The sequence below is a fragment of the Lathamus discolor genome, chromosome 5 (genome assembly GCF_037157495.1).
Source record: "Lathamus discolor isolate bLatDis1 chromosome 5, bLatDis1.hap1, whole genome shotgun sequence".
NCBI lineage: Eukaryota > Metazoa > Chordata > Aves > Psittaciformes > Psittacidae > Lathamus > Lathamus discolor.
In genome coordinates this window covers 101,941,871-101,958,517 of record NC_088888.1, presented here as the reverse complement: position 1 = coordinate 101,958,517, position 16,647 = coordinate 101,941,871, and the positions used below count along the sequence as shown (strand labels likewise).

At 42.6% G+C, this 16,647-nt stretch overlaps 1 protein-coding gene across 9 annotated transcripts in view; it reads left to right on the top strand.

Annotated features, from left to right (window-relative positions):
- The first annotated feature begins 1,407 nt into the window (after positions 1-1,407).
- PUM2 (pumilio RNA binding family member 2) overlaps positions 1,408-16,647 on the top strand; it is an 84,324-nt gene continuing 69,084 nt past the window's right edge. For 3 of the 9 annotated variants that reach the window (XM_065681703.1, XM_065681701.1, XM_065681700.1), the window contains exon 1: positions 7,065-7,156. The gene's annotated coding sequence lies outside the window, so the exon portion shown is untranslated. Of the gene's footprint in view, positions 1,571-5,922; positions 6,059-6,631; positions 6,915-7,064; positions 7,157-16,647 lie in introns of those variants that run through there. The other 6 variants (XM_065681709.1, XM_065681708.1, XM_065681702.1 and 3 more) reach the window with 4 other exon arrangements.

The following is a 16,647-nucleotide window of genomic DNA, read 5'->3' as shown; positions in this document are numbered from 1 at the left end:
GTTGGGTTAGGCTTATCCCTGTGGCACTGACTGCTGTCAGCACATGTGGGGAGATCACTCTGCAACTGCTCTTCCCCCACACTGGGGTGGGATGTGCTATAGAGCACAGTCAGAGCCAGCGTCAGGTCAGGCTTTGCCACTGCGTGCCCAAAACACTTTGTCTGTGAAGGAGTATATGCTGTATGATGGGCTCCGTGCCATACTTACAGCACTGTGAAGTTATCTCCTGGGATAAGCTTAGTCAGGGACAAGAGGGCTCGGCCCGTCTCTGTGCCAGGTACTGCCTAGCTTCTGAAAAAGCTGGGAGAATTTTAGTGTTCTGTTTAATTATAACCTCACTTTGATTCTGCCAAATATCAAATAAATAAAAAAAACTGTTTGCCTGGAAAAGTTACATAGGTTATGATGCTCTTCTATATTTCTGGCTGGTGCTTTATGATGTAACAAACCCATATTTTGCAGTTAATGTTTCATCTTGCATAATTTTATCAATAGAAAATGTAATGATCTCAGGGAAGACAGAGATGTGTTGAGATAGTAATTACTCCCACCTGTAATGCTTTGGTTGAAGTTATAAATAGATATGAATAAAAAGAAGGATGAAAGGCGTTACACATCTTCTCTTGGCCTTCCAGGGGAAGTATGTGTGGGAGATGGGGACCAGGTTTTAAGTTCAGTTGGTAAAATTTCATTTGCGACTGTATGAAGAAAAGAAACATGCTTAAAGGTTTGAAGGACTCTTTTGGTCCCAGATAAAAGCTTTCTAGTTGACCTTGTCAGTGATACAGTCAGGTGATAAATTCATGACATAATGAGGATGTCCAAGAATCACTCTGAAGTAGTATTGTTCTCTTGAATACAAATTGGATGAATCTGCAGATGTTCTCTTCTAATTCTTAGCCTATAGCCAAAATGAGTGGAAAGGAACTCTCATTTACACATATAAACTTCCTGGTTTGCAGTTCACTAACAGGATGTATTGTGAGGGAAGAAGAAGTTTTCTAGCTGAACTGGATTTCCGTCTGGAGCCAGCTCAAGGCAGTAGGCAATGCAAGTTGCAGGCTGTGAGGTATGGTCTGGTGCCTACCTTTCCTGTGCCAGGGGAATGGGAATTGATTATTCCTATCTGAGCAGCTAATCTCTGTTTCCCTCTTGCAAAACTGTTTGGTCCCAGTGTTACAGGAACGGCAAAGGTGTAGCTGGGTGGGTGGTGGGTTCCTCCCCAGAAGATCCTGCAGAAAAACAAAGTGCTGCTCTTCCTTCTCGCCCTGCCTTTTCCATTTTCTGCTCCACACACAGGCTCACCCCTGGGCCCCCACCCCAGCACGGGGGGGTGTGGATGCACAACGGCTGTTGGGCCCTGATAGCAGATTAGCTGAAGGCAGGGGTCCTGCACTGCAAGACAGGGAGAGCTGACTCAGACAAAGAAGCTGAATTTTGCAGTATTAAACCCCACATTTCAGCTCGATGAATTTATTGTTTTGCTGCATTTGACTAGCTGCCTAGGAAGAGGGATGGATTGGAAACTGAAGAGGTACTTTAGAACTCTCTCCTGCAGATACATTTAAAGGTAAGCCTACATATGTATGAATACACTGTCGCTGTTTATGTCATACTTTATACAATAGATGCATAACACTGACACCTACTTTTTAGTGCTACAGTGCTCAACCATTTTGTTTACGCTCAGGAACCAAGCTCAGATTTCCCTTCCTGAATACATCTCTGGCATTGTATATTCACTGCTTTGCAATAGTTGTTGCTCTGAAGGCATGTTTGGCATAAAACAGCTGGCTTCTCTACATCGAAAGGGGGCCAGTGGGTATGTCTGCATGCTGTAAGGGTGAGTCAGAATGGGGCTCCTAACTAGCTCTGAGCTAATACGGCTGTGCTGTGTTTTGGTATTCAGATGATGTGTCCAGTCATGTAGACATACCTTGTTGCTTGTGGTCAGCCCCCCTGACACTGTGTGGGAACAGGAAATTCTGGGGAGCTTCAGGTATGGTTAAGATAGAAAAAAATATATAGTCTAGTGATTACACTGCAAGAGCAAGAGATGACCACAGATACTGCGTGTTACCCTAAGAAAAGTCCACTTGGTGTTGGGCTGTTTGTTCAGAGCTCTGTCAGAAGAACCCATTGCAGTTGGCAGGATCAGCATTTGATATAGCAATAGGTAGAAGAGTGTTGGTAAATATAAGATAAATCATACAAGCCAAAGTACTGTTGCAGATCTTTCTTCTAGTTTACCCTCTGTACTTACTGGTTCACATTTTTGAAGATACAGAGAATTTCAAGTTCATGCAAGTTCAGTTGGTGAAACTTTATGCAACAAAATAAAAACTTATGGATATGCTTTTAGGATTCTTGGAATGTTTTTCTTTAGGAGAGGAGAAAAAACCCAAACCCCAACAACCCGTATTCTTCCCACCCTTTCTTCTTCTGATAAAGCTGAATTATCTTATTCTAAGTGTGCAACAAAATACTGCCTCTTATTCAGAGCTCTTCTGATTACTTCCACCATTGCCTGTTTTTTTTTTGTTTTGTTTTGTTTTTTAAACATTTTTCCCCATTTTAGAAATTAGAGTGTTTACTCATTACTGCTTAATATATGAAATTAGTGACAATCAATTTGATGCTCATCTTTGAGGTTTCATTCTTTGTACAGAGTATAATACAGGATATTTGGTTCTAAGAGCCATGGTCTGTGTTCAGCCTGAAAAGTTCCTGGAATTTAATTCTCCACTGGGAAGAAAAATATATTGAGACAAGCAGGCTTTTTTCTTAAGATAAGCACTGATAGCCACTCTGTTATGAATTAAGTGAATGTGAAGCTAAAAAACAGCTGGCATTATCTCTGGCTTTGCCTCTCTCAAGCTATTCACATTCATGCACATGAAGTGATGCCATTAGTTACTCTTCTTGTATCGCAATGACTGTCTGTGGTGGTTGTGACTCTGAGGTATGCTTATGAAGCTTGTTTGTATCTCTGCCAATTATGAGGGGGTGAATGACTTGGGGACAAAAGCTGTTTTGCTGGTGAAACAAGTCTTGAGCTGACACCTTCTCAGCCATTCTAGCTTAGATTTACTTAGCAAAGCACTTCAGGAGAAATACTTCTTTGCTGGGACAAGTTAATGAATTCCATTTGAATCCCTTAACAGAACACTTTCTTTGGAAAAGCTGATCATGTCTACAGGAGCAATGACTGCATAACTGAATGACAAGTTAGAATCCTCACATTTCAGAACATTAGTATAGTAATAAGTAAGTCCAAACCCACTCTTTCTATAACAGCATGTAGTGGTAAGACAAAGCATAATGGCTTTAAACTGGAAAAGACCAGGTTGCTCAAAGCCCCATCCAACCTGGCCTTGAATACTTCCAGGGATGGGGCAGCCACAGCTTCTCTGGGCAACCTGTTCCAGTGTCTCACCACCCTCATAGTCACTCTGTAGGAAGAGTCTGTGGCTTTGTAAGCACATTTCTTTGAGGCTCTGGGGAGAGGCTTGCCAAAGCGGACACTTGGCCCACTGGGCCAGAGTTCCTATCTCAGTAAACCCTCCTACATATTAGGGTCACTACTGCCCTAAAACATGAAAAATTCCCATAGCAATGCATTTAGCAGCAAGTCTTGTGAATGTAATATTTCAGACTCATTGATTCTTTAGTTAATTAATTGTATGTCTGTTGACAATGTGGAATCCAGAACTGCGCACTGGATGTCTAGATTTTCTATGCAGTATGTGGGAAAACTAGTAACTTCACAACAGGGTCTGCTCCTGTAAATGCACGAAACATACATTCAGACCAGCATATCTTAAGAGATGTAGCTAACAAGGGCCACACTAAGGATAAAAACTACCGTTCCAGGGCCCTACTCTGGAACATGGACAGATAGCTCTAATTGCTTCAGAGCAGCAGTGCTATCCCTCTGTAAAGGTGGTAAGTAGTTAACAGCAGCTATTATTTCAGAAAACTGAGAGTCTCCCATTTATGATTGCTCCTCTTAAGTGGTAAGATGGTAGCTTGACTGGGGATTATACTGGGGGTAATTAGACTTGGGGTTTGGACTAGAGGATCATTAAATGTCCTTTCCAACCCAAACCATTCTCTGATTCTATGACTGCAAGGCCAGTAAGGTCATTAAGTAGACGATCTGAGACAAAGACCTTGAGCTCTTCCCTGCAAACTGCCCAGCTGCAGCAGGGGGCAGCCAAAGTAGCCTGCCGATTTTGGGGACTCTCCCTAAGAAAGTCAGACCTGTGAATCTTGAGAAAAGGAATCTAATCTGGGTGCTCCCCAGTCCTGGCAGCAATGGGGGCTGCACACATCATTTCAGAATGTACAGGGGCCTACATCTTTTCTGGAGATGCTTTGAGAAGGTCTACCACATCTAACTGATTCATTTTCAAGGAGGAATACCTTGGTTTTAATTAATACAGGTTAATTATTTGCTACCCTGCTAGATCTAACAGCACTGTCTGTGGGGGACATGGATACTGTGGCACAGGAGGACAAATTTTGTTCATGTACAGAGTTTTAGGTCCTGAAGTTCATGGCTTTAGAAAATGTAGATACCTTCACGATCAGACACTAGCTGAGTGGGGATGGTTAGGACCGCAGCTTTCTACTTCTGTGAGTGCACTTCAGTTAAGTGACTCGCCCAAAGTGTCATAGGAAGACTGTGGGGGAAGAAAACAGCATCCAGGCTTTCCCTATCCTCACCCACTTTATCTAAACTGAGACTGTGTATTTAGTATTTTTCATTGAGGATGCTTGTTCACAGAAAAAACAAAGCATAATTGTGTTAATGGAGTTTATCTGAAACGGCTGGAGTGTAAGCAGAGCCCAGTCAGCTGTTAACCTCCTTAAAAACAGGAATAGCTAGGGAAAGCATGTTGTAATGGAGTGATACCAAGTTAAACTTTCTAAAGTGTTAAGGACTTTTAAAGTTTCCACTCAGACCAAAGGCAAGAGAGAAAGATTCTCCTTAACTATTTTAGCATGAGCCAGAAACTTCAGTGCCATTGTTAAATTTGTGAGGTGCGTGGTGGTGGATTTTGGTGGGGTTTTTTTTGTGTTGTTTTTTTTTTTTAGACAAATACTTTAGAAAATACAGAAGTAATTATATTTCTTAGATCAAATCCAAATTGCACTTAAGACATTTTTCTGGTTTGTGATCAGGCTGGGTTTTTCAGTACTGACAAGCAGACTGATGTAGAAGTCATTCAAGCTTATGTTTATCAAATGCATGTTGACTTCTTCCTGAACATCAGACAAAACTGATCAGAATTATCCAGGACAAACAGGGTTCCCAAAAGGCTCTGAGGCAGAAAGCTGGTGTAACGTAGACCAGCTGCTCTAAGTGTTTGGAATGCCAAAAACAAAACAGGGTTTTCTTCAGTCCCAGCCAGCCTGCTTGAAGGGAAGGGCTGACTTGGAGGTTGTGACTTTGAGGCCTGCTCTCCACAAGCAAGCAAAAGAACTAGCTTTTCAGCCCTGCAGCCTCCCTGGAGACAGCCCAAAGGTGGCAGTGGGACAGGACACTGGGATCACAGGGATCAGCCACTCAAGCAGCAGCAGACTGCAGGCATCTGAGTAGCTGGCTAGTATGAAGCTGGAGAAATAATTTTCATTTATTGGGAAAATGTTTCTATCTTTATCAGGAGCCGGGAACTTTCATGATTTTAACCGTGTCTATAAATACTGAAAACAGCGAGGTTTTTTCCTTCGAGGCATCTCTATTTTTAAGAACACACTTGGCAGTCACACATCTCATCCCCACAACTGCTGCTGCCAGCGGCAGCACCAGTACTGGTGGTATTTATTATCCCCGCACCCTACCCCGCCCGCTCTCTCCCTCCCATACCCGGAATGAGCCTCTGGGACTGGCAGAGCCTGCCTCCCTTCTGCTTACAGGAGACGGCCGGCAGCAGCGTTGTGCACAGCCGCAGGACTGATGACCCGGTTTCGTCGGGAGGTCTCATCTGCGGACGGGATCTGCGTGCTGTTTGTTGAAACGGAGTGCTCGCCAAACAGACTCTTTTAAAAACTGGTAAAAAGGTTTTTCTTGGAAAATCCGTGTTTTAAAATGCCACTGACAAGCAAAGCTCCCTCTTTTTTTTCAGGGGCTGCCAGATAATTAGAATTTATGCTAATATGAAGCGGGGCTGTTAAGAACCGCCTCCAGCAGCGCTTGCTAGCGTCCAGTACCGTATTTACCAACAGCGACCACCAAACTGTGTGAGATCCCACATTTACCTCTCTCGAAGGAAATTAACTCCTTCCCCAGAATCATGGCGCAGCAACCGCCGGCACGGCGGCTAACGAATAACCGCGCCGAAGTGGGCATTGTCAACACTAGGTAACCCGCCCCGCGGGCGGCGCTGGGAGCCACCGGGTACCCCTCAGCGCGGGCCTCGCCTTCCCCTTTGTCTCCTAACTCCAGGCCTCCGGGCAAGCGCCACCTCTCAGCGCGGCCGCCCCGCCCCGTAAGGCGAGCGACGAAGACGCGGAGAATACCCCGGCGCCATACGCCCTCCCCGGGCAGGCCGACGACCGGGGCGCGCAGCGAGCCTGCCGCGGGCTCATGCGCGTTGCGCAGCGGAAGGGGCCGGGGGCCGCCGCCGGGCTGTGGCGCGCATGCGCGGCACCGGCGGCAGGGGCGAGCGGCGGCCGGTGGGGGTTTGCCGCGCTCTCGCTGTCGCTGTGCCTCCGCGCGCGCCGGGCTCGCCCTCCCGCCATGTTGCTGTGAGCCCCTCGCGGCCGAAGGGCGGGCGGGGAGGCAGGAAGGAGCGGCGGCGAGAGGAGGAGGCGGCGGGGGGCGGCGGCCCGGCGGGCGGGCGGGCGGGCAGGGCTGTCCCAGCGCCCGCTCCGGCTCCATCGCAGCAAGCAGCGCCGCCGGCCAGCCCGTGAGTACCCTCGGGGCCTGGGGCTGCGCGGGGTAGGCCGCGGGCGGGCGGGCGGAGCGGGCGGGTCCCTGTTTTCCAGCCCCCTTTTGTCTTTGGCCGCGGCGGCGCTCCGAGGGAGGGGAGAAGTAGGGCGGGAGGGGGCCATGTTGTGGCAGGTCACCGGGCGGCGCGGGGCCTGCTCGGCGGCCTCCCCCGCCTCGCCGCCTTTGTGTCCTCCTGGCTCGCCGGGGAGCGGCGCCGAGGTGGGGAGGGAGCGCCGGGAGGGGAGGCGGCGGGGCCGGCGGTGCTGCGGGGGCCGGGCGGCATTGTGCTCTCGGCCAGCCGAGGGGAGCGCGGACTGCGGAAGTAGCTTCCATCCCAGCGGGTTTCGGGGGGCGAAGTTGTTGCCGCGGTCCGGGCCGTGGGCGTCGGGGTTCAGGTGGCGAGAGGTAACCGGGGCGCGGAATGTCGGGGGTGTGGGCAGGCCCGGGGGGGCACCCACACGTCGGGGGTTACAGTAGGCTTCGGCACCGAGTGCGGAGTGGGGGTCTTTTGTGCAGCCCCACGGACAGTTGTGTGTGCGCGGAATTCGGGGAAAACGGGCTTTGTTCGGATGCACCGAGAGCGCGAAAACTTGCGTTATGCTTTTTTTGTTTCTTTTGCTTTTTTTTTTCTTTTTTTTTTTTTTTTTTAGTGCTCTTTAAGGATAATGACTGCTTTCTGAGGGTGGAGCGAGAAGGCCAAACGCTTTTGGTAGTTGATACCACACAATGAAGTGTTAGGTTTTAATTCTTCTTCAAGCGTGTCTGCGCAGACTACGATAACAAAAAGTTGAGAAAAATGCCAGCTGCCCTGAGTGGATCGTGCTTACAACTAACAGTTTGGGGCTTAATCTCCTTGGCAGTAATTGTGCAAAGATTTTTTTCTGCTTTGGCATTGTTCATTCCTCATCTATTTCATAACCTCAGACTGTAATTCCTTGAGAGAAAATTAATATACTCGGGACGTTTTATATTTTTTCGGCTTACTGCTTGAAGCAAGATGGCTTAACACCAAAATGCATAGCATGTTTTTTTATATGTGATGTGATGATCCCAAAATCAGCTGATTTTTGGGATGCTTTTTTTCTGAGCAGTGTAGGCATTTATGAGCTATATTATATAGGTCATTGCAAATGAGAATCTGTGAAACTTCTTTTGCCTTCTTGTTTGTCACCTAGTGCATGTTCACAAAATACTTTTGGATTTATATTAGTTTCTCTTTTACTGAAGTCTTTGTTGCATCTCAAGTGAGGGATCAAGCCTCTTTAGTTAACATCAGTTGATGCTATAGCTCTTCAGGTATGTGGGATATGAATGCATTTGAAACCTAATTACAACCCCATGTTACCGTTTTTACATATGAAACATAATGTTCTATTATATTTAGTCATGTATAGGTTTAAAACCAAATGCTAACAACACTTGCAGTTTTGTTGAGAGCCTCAGAGAGTTATTGTCTATGTTCTTCTGGAATGCAACTCAGTTTGTGTCAGTGCGAATATAAATGTGTTAGGTGGGAGAAGGAAACTCGAATAAAAAGGGAAATGATAATTTTGTGGTGGTGTAGTTTGCGTTATATCTATAAAAATGACAGTAAATCACCTGGCAGTTTTCTGAAGTGTTCAGAGAGTTGAAAATTCGGAATTTGTACCAACAGAATGGTTAGTACACAAATGCATGTGAGAAACTGCTTGGTGATGCAGATTCTGCAATTTATTATGTGGATGTTGCACACAGGAAAGTCCATGTTATTTGAATAGTATTTTTTTCTGCATTACCAGAGAATGGTATTTTTTTTCCTGTAGCATCACCCTGTAGTGCTTAATATTTTTCTTCTATGTTAGGGACATTGGCACAGAGCTGAGGCAGTTATGGTTGTATCTGGTATCATGATTGAGCTGATGGTGCAAGTAGTTGGCTGAAAAAGTTGGACTTGCCTGACTTGCCTGGCTCTTCATGAGAAGATACCTCTTGTTATGGCAGTATATATTAAACCTTATGCAGTAGTAGTAGTAGTGCGTATTGAAAGCTTTATGTACATGTTTTACTCCAGGTTTGCTCTCTCAAGTGTTTCTTTACAGTCTCCTCACTGGCCTGGATAATGCAGATGTTTGGGGCAAGTGTGTTAACAGAACATCAGCATGTTGAATACTGTGAACTAGACTGATTTTCAGCAGCACTTTCTGGTTTACTTTTGGATATTCCTCTCTCCCCTCTGATTTAACAGTACATGAGTTCTTATGTGAGTGCAAGTTTTTATACACAGAGGCAAGCAGATGGTTTGAATTCCTTGTATGTCTTGATGCTGCTTTTGAATGTGGAATGATACAAAAACTCACTGTCTGTTGCAGTAAAAAGAAACCCAAGTTCACTTGAGTGTTAAATTTTTTTGTATTGGGAATCTCCTGTGAAAAAAAGCATTTAATACATTGCATTTTCTATTTTAAAAATTTCTTATAGAAACTCTACAGAGGAAACAACATCCAACTATAGAGCAGACATGCTTTATAAATGCTTATTGTGTGTATTATGTGTAAGGTATGTGAAGAATTATCAGTCTCTCTCCTACCTTCACTAAATTTAATTGAAAATCCTTTCCTTGTTTAATGTGAATTTTACCTACGCGTAACATAGCTGTTGTCTTGATTATTCTACACAATGAACAATTCCAGTGTAGTTGCAAAGCCAGTGCCTAGATTCTTGTCTCAAAGTGACACAAGTCTTTTGTTTAAAAGCACAACAAACACCAGTTATGTCATGCTTCTGATAATGAAGTTGGAGGCACTTCACAGTTGTATAGTGGAAAAGCATTTTAAATGATGTCATAACAAAGAAGCGTATTCAGTTTTAGCTACTTGGGTGTAATCTCAAACAAGTTGTGTAAAATTTACTTTATAGTAATTGCTTGCATACTGAAATTTTATAGCAAGATTTAATTTGAATCCCACCCTGTATACCTGCTGTGGCTTTTAGAATGGTAGTCGAGAGCTTTTCAAGCTGGTATGTAAAATTTTTAGCTTGCAAGTAAAGACCAGATGTCATCTCTAGCAATATCTTTTAAGATTGTATTTCATAGAATCATAGAATAGTTCGGGTTGGAAAGGACCTTTAAAATCATCTAATTCCAATGCCCCTGCCATGGGCAGGGACACCTCCTACTAAACTGTGCCACCCAAGGCCTTGTCCAGCCTGGCCTTGACCACCACCAGGGATGGAGCATTCACAACGTCCTTGGACAACCCATTCCAGTGCCTCACCACCCTTACAGTAAAGAACTTCTTCCTTATATCCAACCTAAATTTCCCTTGTTTAAGTTTGAACCCATTACCCCTTGTCCTATCAGTACAGTCCCTAATGAAGAGTCCCCTCCCCAGCATCGTTATAGGCCCCCTTCACATACTGGAAGGCTGCTATGAGGTCTCCATGCAGCCTTCTCTTCTCCAGGCTGAAGAGCCCCAACTTTCTCAGCCTGTCTTCATATGGGAGGTGCTCCAGTCCCCTGGTCATCCTCGTGGCCCTCCTCTGGGCTAGTTCCAACAGTTCTGTGTCCTTTTTATGTTTAGAACACCAGAATTGCACACAGTACTCCAAGTGAGGTATCATGAGAGCAGAGTAGAGGGGCAGGATCACCTCCTTTGACCTGCTGGTCATGCTCCTTTTGATGCAGCCCAGGATACGGTTGGCTTTCTGGGCTGCAAGCGCACACTGAAGCTGGCTCATGTTCATTTTCTCATTGACCAGCACCCCCAAGTCCTTCTCCTCAGGGCTGTTCTGAATCTCTTCTCTGCCCAACCTGTAGCTGTGCCTGGGGTTGCTCTGACCCAGGTGTAGGACCTTGCACTTGGCATGGTTAAACTTCATAAGGCTGGAATCAACCCACCTCACAAGCGTGTCAAGGTCATTCTGGATGGCATTCCTTCTCTGTAGTGTATCAATCGAACCACACAGCTTGGTGTCATCGGCAAACTTGCTGAGGGTGCACTCAATCCCACTGTCCATGTCACCGACAAAGATGTTGAACAAGATCGGTCCCAACGGAGATCCCTGAGGGACACCACTCATTACTGGTTTCCAGCTGGACACTGAGCCATTGACCTCAGCTCTTCATGTGCGGCCATCCAGCCAGTTCTTAATCCACCATGCCGTCCTATGAAATTGGTGTCTCTCCAATTTAGAGACAAGAATGGTGTGTGGGACAGTGTCGAATGCTTTGCACAAGTCCAGGTAGATGACATCAACTGCTCTACCCCTGTCCATCAGTTCCGTAGCCCCATCATAGAAGGCCACCAGATTGGTCAGGCAGGATTTCCTCTCAGTGAAGCCATGCTGGCTGTCACCAGTCACCTTGTTGTTTTTCATGTTCCTTAGCATGCCTTCCAGGAGAATCTACTCCAAGATTTTGTCAGGCGGGGAGGTGAGACTGACTGGTCTATGGTTCCCTGGGTCATCCATTTACCCCTTCTTGAAAATGGGGGCTATATTACGCTTTTTGCAGTCGTCGGGAACTTCACCTGACTGCCACGATTTTTCAAAATTTTCAACATTTCATTATTGGTTAACAGATCCTTTTTTTCTAAGTATGGCCATTTAAGGCCAGGTGTAGACATGTAGAAGAAATATGTCTTGAGAGGTTGTGACGACCATCTTGGGAGTTGAGAAGGAAATGTAAAACTGAAATGTAGGAGAAGTATCCCTGTAGTAATCCACATTTGGCTTTTTTTGCTAGGTGTTCTATATATACATCAATTTCCACTAAACCTCAGAGCAGCAATAAGATCCTCTGTCCTCTGATGGCTATGCTAAATCTGCAGCCTTTCTAACAGGCAGATTTTTACAGCACATATTTGTGTATATCAGGTCACTTAGACAAATGTACATTTTGTAATTGTGATTGTTTTCAATTTTAATTTTTCATGCAATTATACAATAGACTACCTCTTGCTTCATCAGTGCCATTGAGGTATTGCCAAAACTCAGTTACAGGTAGTAGGTCTGATTATCTTTCCTTCCGTCATGAAGCATGTAAATCCCAATGGAAACAAGGGCTTTGTCAGACCTGCGTTTGTGACTTTGCTCTTATATTTCACCCATGTTATTTTGAGGAAGAATTTGGAGTGATGTGTTGAACTAGTTATATATATACATTTTATTATTTGTTTGTTTGCATGGTTGGTCTGAAGTTCCGTGTAGGATTTGTTCACACCTCTACAAAGGGGAAGTGAGTTTTTAAAAGCTGGGTTGGTGTGTTTAGTTCTTTAAGTCTTCACATGTGCGTACTGATTAAACTCAAAGCTACGCTTGCTGGAAATGACTCTGTATTTGAGCTAAAAATAATGAGTCTGTTTTGACCCATAGTTTTCAAGTATTAGTATTTGAAGTATTGGTCTTTATACCCATTATGATACATATTGCTCAAACTTTAGCTCTGGGCATGCTATAGTGATGAGTTAGTTGCATAGTCTGAAGAAGTTGAAAGACTGATGTTAGAGTATTTTGACAATAAGCAAATACCTACCGTAAGAGTACTAATAAGACAAAGTAGCTTTAGATCTTATGTTACGAAGCCAAGATTGTTCCAGATTATTAAAAAAAAAAAAAAAACCTACTCCAATATATCTGTCTATCTATATATATTAATAACCCCTTGAAGGTTGGACATTCAGTAGTCAATAAGGCTAGATGAAAAAGGTACAATTGCATAGAGGGATTAGGGGATTATGGGTTCTTTTGTCTACATCTTCAGATTTAAGTGTTCTATTCTGATTAAATAGTTTTCCGTATGTGTAATTTTTTTTTTTTTTTTTTATTTAAAGATCAATCATATGTCAGTTATGGTAGATTAAGAATATGTGGAGGTCATTAAGTATATAGATATATGTATGTATTGCACTACATATACATATGTACGTATTTTGCCCTGTAGATAATCTGATTTTCATTGAAACAGTTCCTGTGGTTTGTGTTGAATTCACATCTTTAAGAAAGATATGTGAGTTAAGCTAGTTTTTGAAAGCCTGTAGTAACCTGAATTCTAAACCTTCCAGATGTTTTTTGTTAAAGCAGTTATAAATGAACCACATTAGATAATTTTGAGATGCTCAGCTTGAACTATAACTTGCATAAGCATTTCATGTATCTGAGTACCTATTTTCTTATCAGAACACCATCAAATCATTAGGTTTGAATTTATGCAAAACAAATGGTTTTGTTTGAAAAGGGATTAGCTTCTGGTAGGCTTTATGAGAATATGGATTTAGCACACAGTCTTACTTGTTATACTTGCAGGTAAAAAAATTTTCATTAGGTAAAATAGAGATAGTAGAATTAAGTGTAGATCAAAACTTTTGCCTTTTTGTAGATAGTAACCTAGAAGAAAAACAAATCTGTTTTAAGCTTTCACCCCCCAAATGTTTGATTGATACAGCTCCCTAATTTTTCTTTAAAAAGTTTGTTCTGAGTTTCAGATAGGAATAGCTTTTTTCCCCAGGACCCTTGTAATGTGCCACACTAAAGTCCATGAGGAATTTTTTGCACTTTCCCAAGACCAAGGACATGCAGAATGTGTTAAAAACTGTAGCAAATGTGAACAAACAAAATTTACTGACCTTAAAAGCAGGAATATCTGTTGTGTCTGATTTTTCTTGATCTGTTTTTTCTCATTCTTTAATTTCTTTTGGCATTTTTTTCTGATTCTTACACATTTTTTTTCTTCCTCTTACATTGATTTGCATAGCATTTTAAAGAAAAACAAGCAACTTTTCCCCTCACATCCTGCTTCATGCTGTATGACATTCTGCATTGCACTTACACACAAATTGTAAAGCAGTTTTGTAAGTATAAAATTCTGTAGTATTCTGCTTGTCCAGTTGTGAGTATGAAGATGTTGGGTTATTCTTGCCAGTGTTCAGTCAGTTACACGGGCAACAGTGCCGAGTGTTGCTAGCGTTTCCCAGGGCTGATAGGTTGTGTAGATAAAATTACTCACAGATAAGTAACTGCTGAGTAACAGTTGCATCTCTTTTCTGCCGTCTGCTTTCCATCCCCAGTGGTAATCAGATGCATGTCTTAATTGGCAGCTTCATTTAATTCAGTTATGTCCATCAAAATATTTCTTCATTCCTCCAGCAGGTAAATGTCATGAAGATCTTGTGTGTTTTCTGGTAAATCAAAAGGGGGATGCAGGGAACTACGTTAAAGTGCTTCAGTGCTTTTACACCTTATGAAGATTTAGCAAAGGGGAAACTGCTCTTGCATTGCTCTGCATTGTTATCTATGTGAAAATAGTGGCTTTCAACTTGCAGTTATCAGTACTGCCTTTATGTTCTGCCATTTTTCACTTCTCCCCATCTTCCTTAGCAATATGAACTAATGGAAATCAAGCACAGATCAGGAGACTTCTCTGTTTTAGTTGTTTAATGTTCTCTGTGTGCCAGTGTTACGGGGGATTTTGTTAAAACAGAAGTTTCTGGTTTTGGGTTGTTTGTTTTTTGTTTTTTTTTTTTTTTGTTTTTGTTTTTGTTTTAAGGACAAACAACTCTTGAGGTAGAAGTACCGAAGAAATGGGTTTTCTAAAATCTATGCGGACTGTGGACGCAGCTTAGATGCAGTTATGTGCTGTGAGTACTGGGTAGACAGAATTTCTGTGTGTGTTAATACATGAAAGATAGAATTTTATTACGCATTTCGAGAAAAATCTGAAAGAAAATTAATGGAAGCAAGTATAGTAGATAAATAATCACAGATTGATTGAGGTGGGAAAGGATCATCTGGTCCAACCCTCCCTGCTCAAGCAGGACCACAGAGAGCCAGTTCAAAATGAAGATACTGAAATCTTTGACTCTGTGTATGTTATCCAAGCATATCTTAAAACTATGGATTTTACATAAATTTTAGCATGTCATAGTGCAAAGAAAGCGAGACATTGACGAAGTAGTAAAAAGGCATTTTAGATGTAGGAGGACTGAACTGTTTTTGTGAAGATGGTGGAGCTTTAGCCCACTGATTAGGTAAGAATTTAAAATGTATAGACAGAGAAATGTAGAAATTGAAAGGTAAATTTAGCAGGATTTTTTTCAAGCAAAAATAATAAGAAATGTTCATATACTGAAAAATAGGGATTGCTTAAGTTATCTTGGGAAACTCTACTAGTTGTCCAGCAAGAAACTCTCGTAAGTCTGAGTCTTAACAGGTGGATTCAAGTAAATACAGAACATGTAAAAACCGAGTGTTCACTTCCATGCCAGAAGATACCTGATACTTCTGACTCTCTCTTAGTGGCATATAGAAAGAGGGGTTATAAGCGATTTGTATTTAAGAGGAACATACTAACTTGGCTGGAATCGCTGATAGATTTTGAAGAATGTTTGAATTAGTTGAAGTGCTAAAGAAGTTGAATAAGAAAAGAAGAAGTTAATAAATATACTTGATTAATTCCAAGAAACAAATTCCTGGGAAGACTAGGGAAATAATATCTTGGTCTTGTGAAAGTCATCTGAAATGTCTTTGGAAGAACTGAGCATCTTACTAACACAAGGCAAGACAAAGTCTTTACTAAAGATAATTACCTGTCTAGTAGAGTATCTAATTCTTACTCAAGTTGGAAAACCAAGGAATTGCTTGTCAGTGTCCCACCTACGGAATTACTGAGAACTATGGGAATGATCAGTGAAGCATAAATAATTGGAAGGCAGTTTGTGCCCTTAATAACATGCTTAACTTGTGGTCATGCAGCTAGACTAGAAGGTCCCTTCCAACTAAAATACTGCTATTCTGTATTAATACATGCCAGCATTAGAGGCCATTGGTAGCACAGGGAAAGATCAAGTGAGTTATCCTGGAGTTCCTTGGTAGTACTAAGACTTAATGTGTGCTAGTTTGGAAATTACCAAGACTGCAATGGAAAAATTTCAGGTGCCACACATATTTAAGAGAAGAGCAGGAATTTCAAACAATACAGTTGAATGTAATTCAGCATATTGTTGAGATGGAAAAATATTACTGATGAGTGTATGCTTGGCATGTGGGTATCTAAATTAAGTAGCCACTCAGACTCAAAATGAGTATCATTGGCTCATAGTATATTGCAGACAAAGTAAGGCACAGAAATATGTGGTATTGTTAATATTCATATTCTGTCTCTGTTCTGCTATGGTTGCTTCAGCTGTAGCAACAGAAAATTGAAATTATGGACAACAGTCACTCATGGCGAAAACTTGGGGAAGTTGAACTACTTTGACATGGGGGAGGCTGTGCAGAATAATTGGCAGCATGACGGCAGGAAGAGGTTAGAGGAGCGCTCATTTGCATAAGAGGTAATAATAAAAAATCTGTGGACTCTCAGGTGAAAGGTAATGCATACTCAGCTCTTCAATACAGGATGTCAAAGCCAAAAGTGTTAATTTGAGTCGCCTTTCATATTAAAACAGCAGTGAGTGTCTAGTCACTGACAGGGTTAAGTATAAATTCTTAATGGAGAAATAACTGTCCCCTGGGTCATTCATCTTACGTGAAAATATTTAATACTGAAAAGAGTTATGAAGGATAATGAAGTAAGTATAAAAACTATAGCACTTGGGGGGGTTGACCTTTTTTTTTTTTTTTTTTTGTTCCTTTTGTTTTGCTTTGTTCCCTCAAGACCAAAAAACTCAGTTGAGGCTCAGTTGACAGCACAGCACCTGAGGAAGACCACTGTCCACTGTGGTATCATCTTTTTG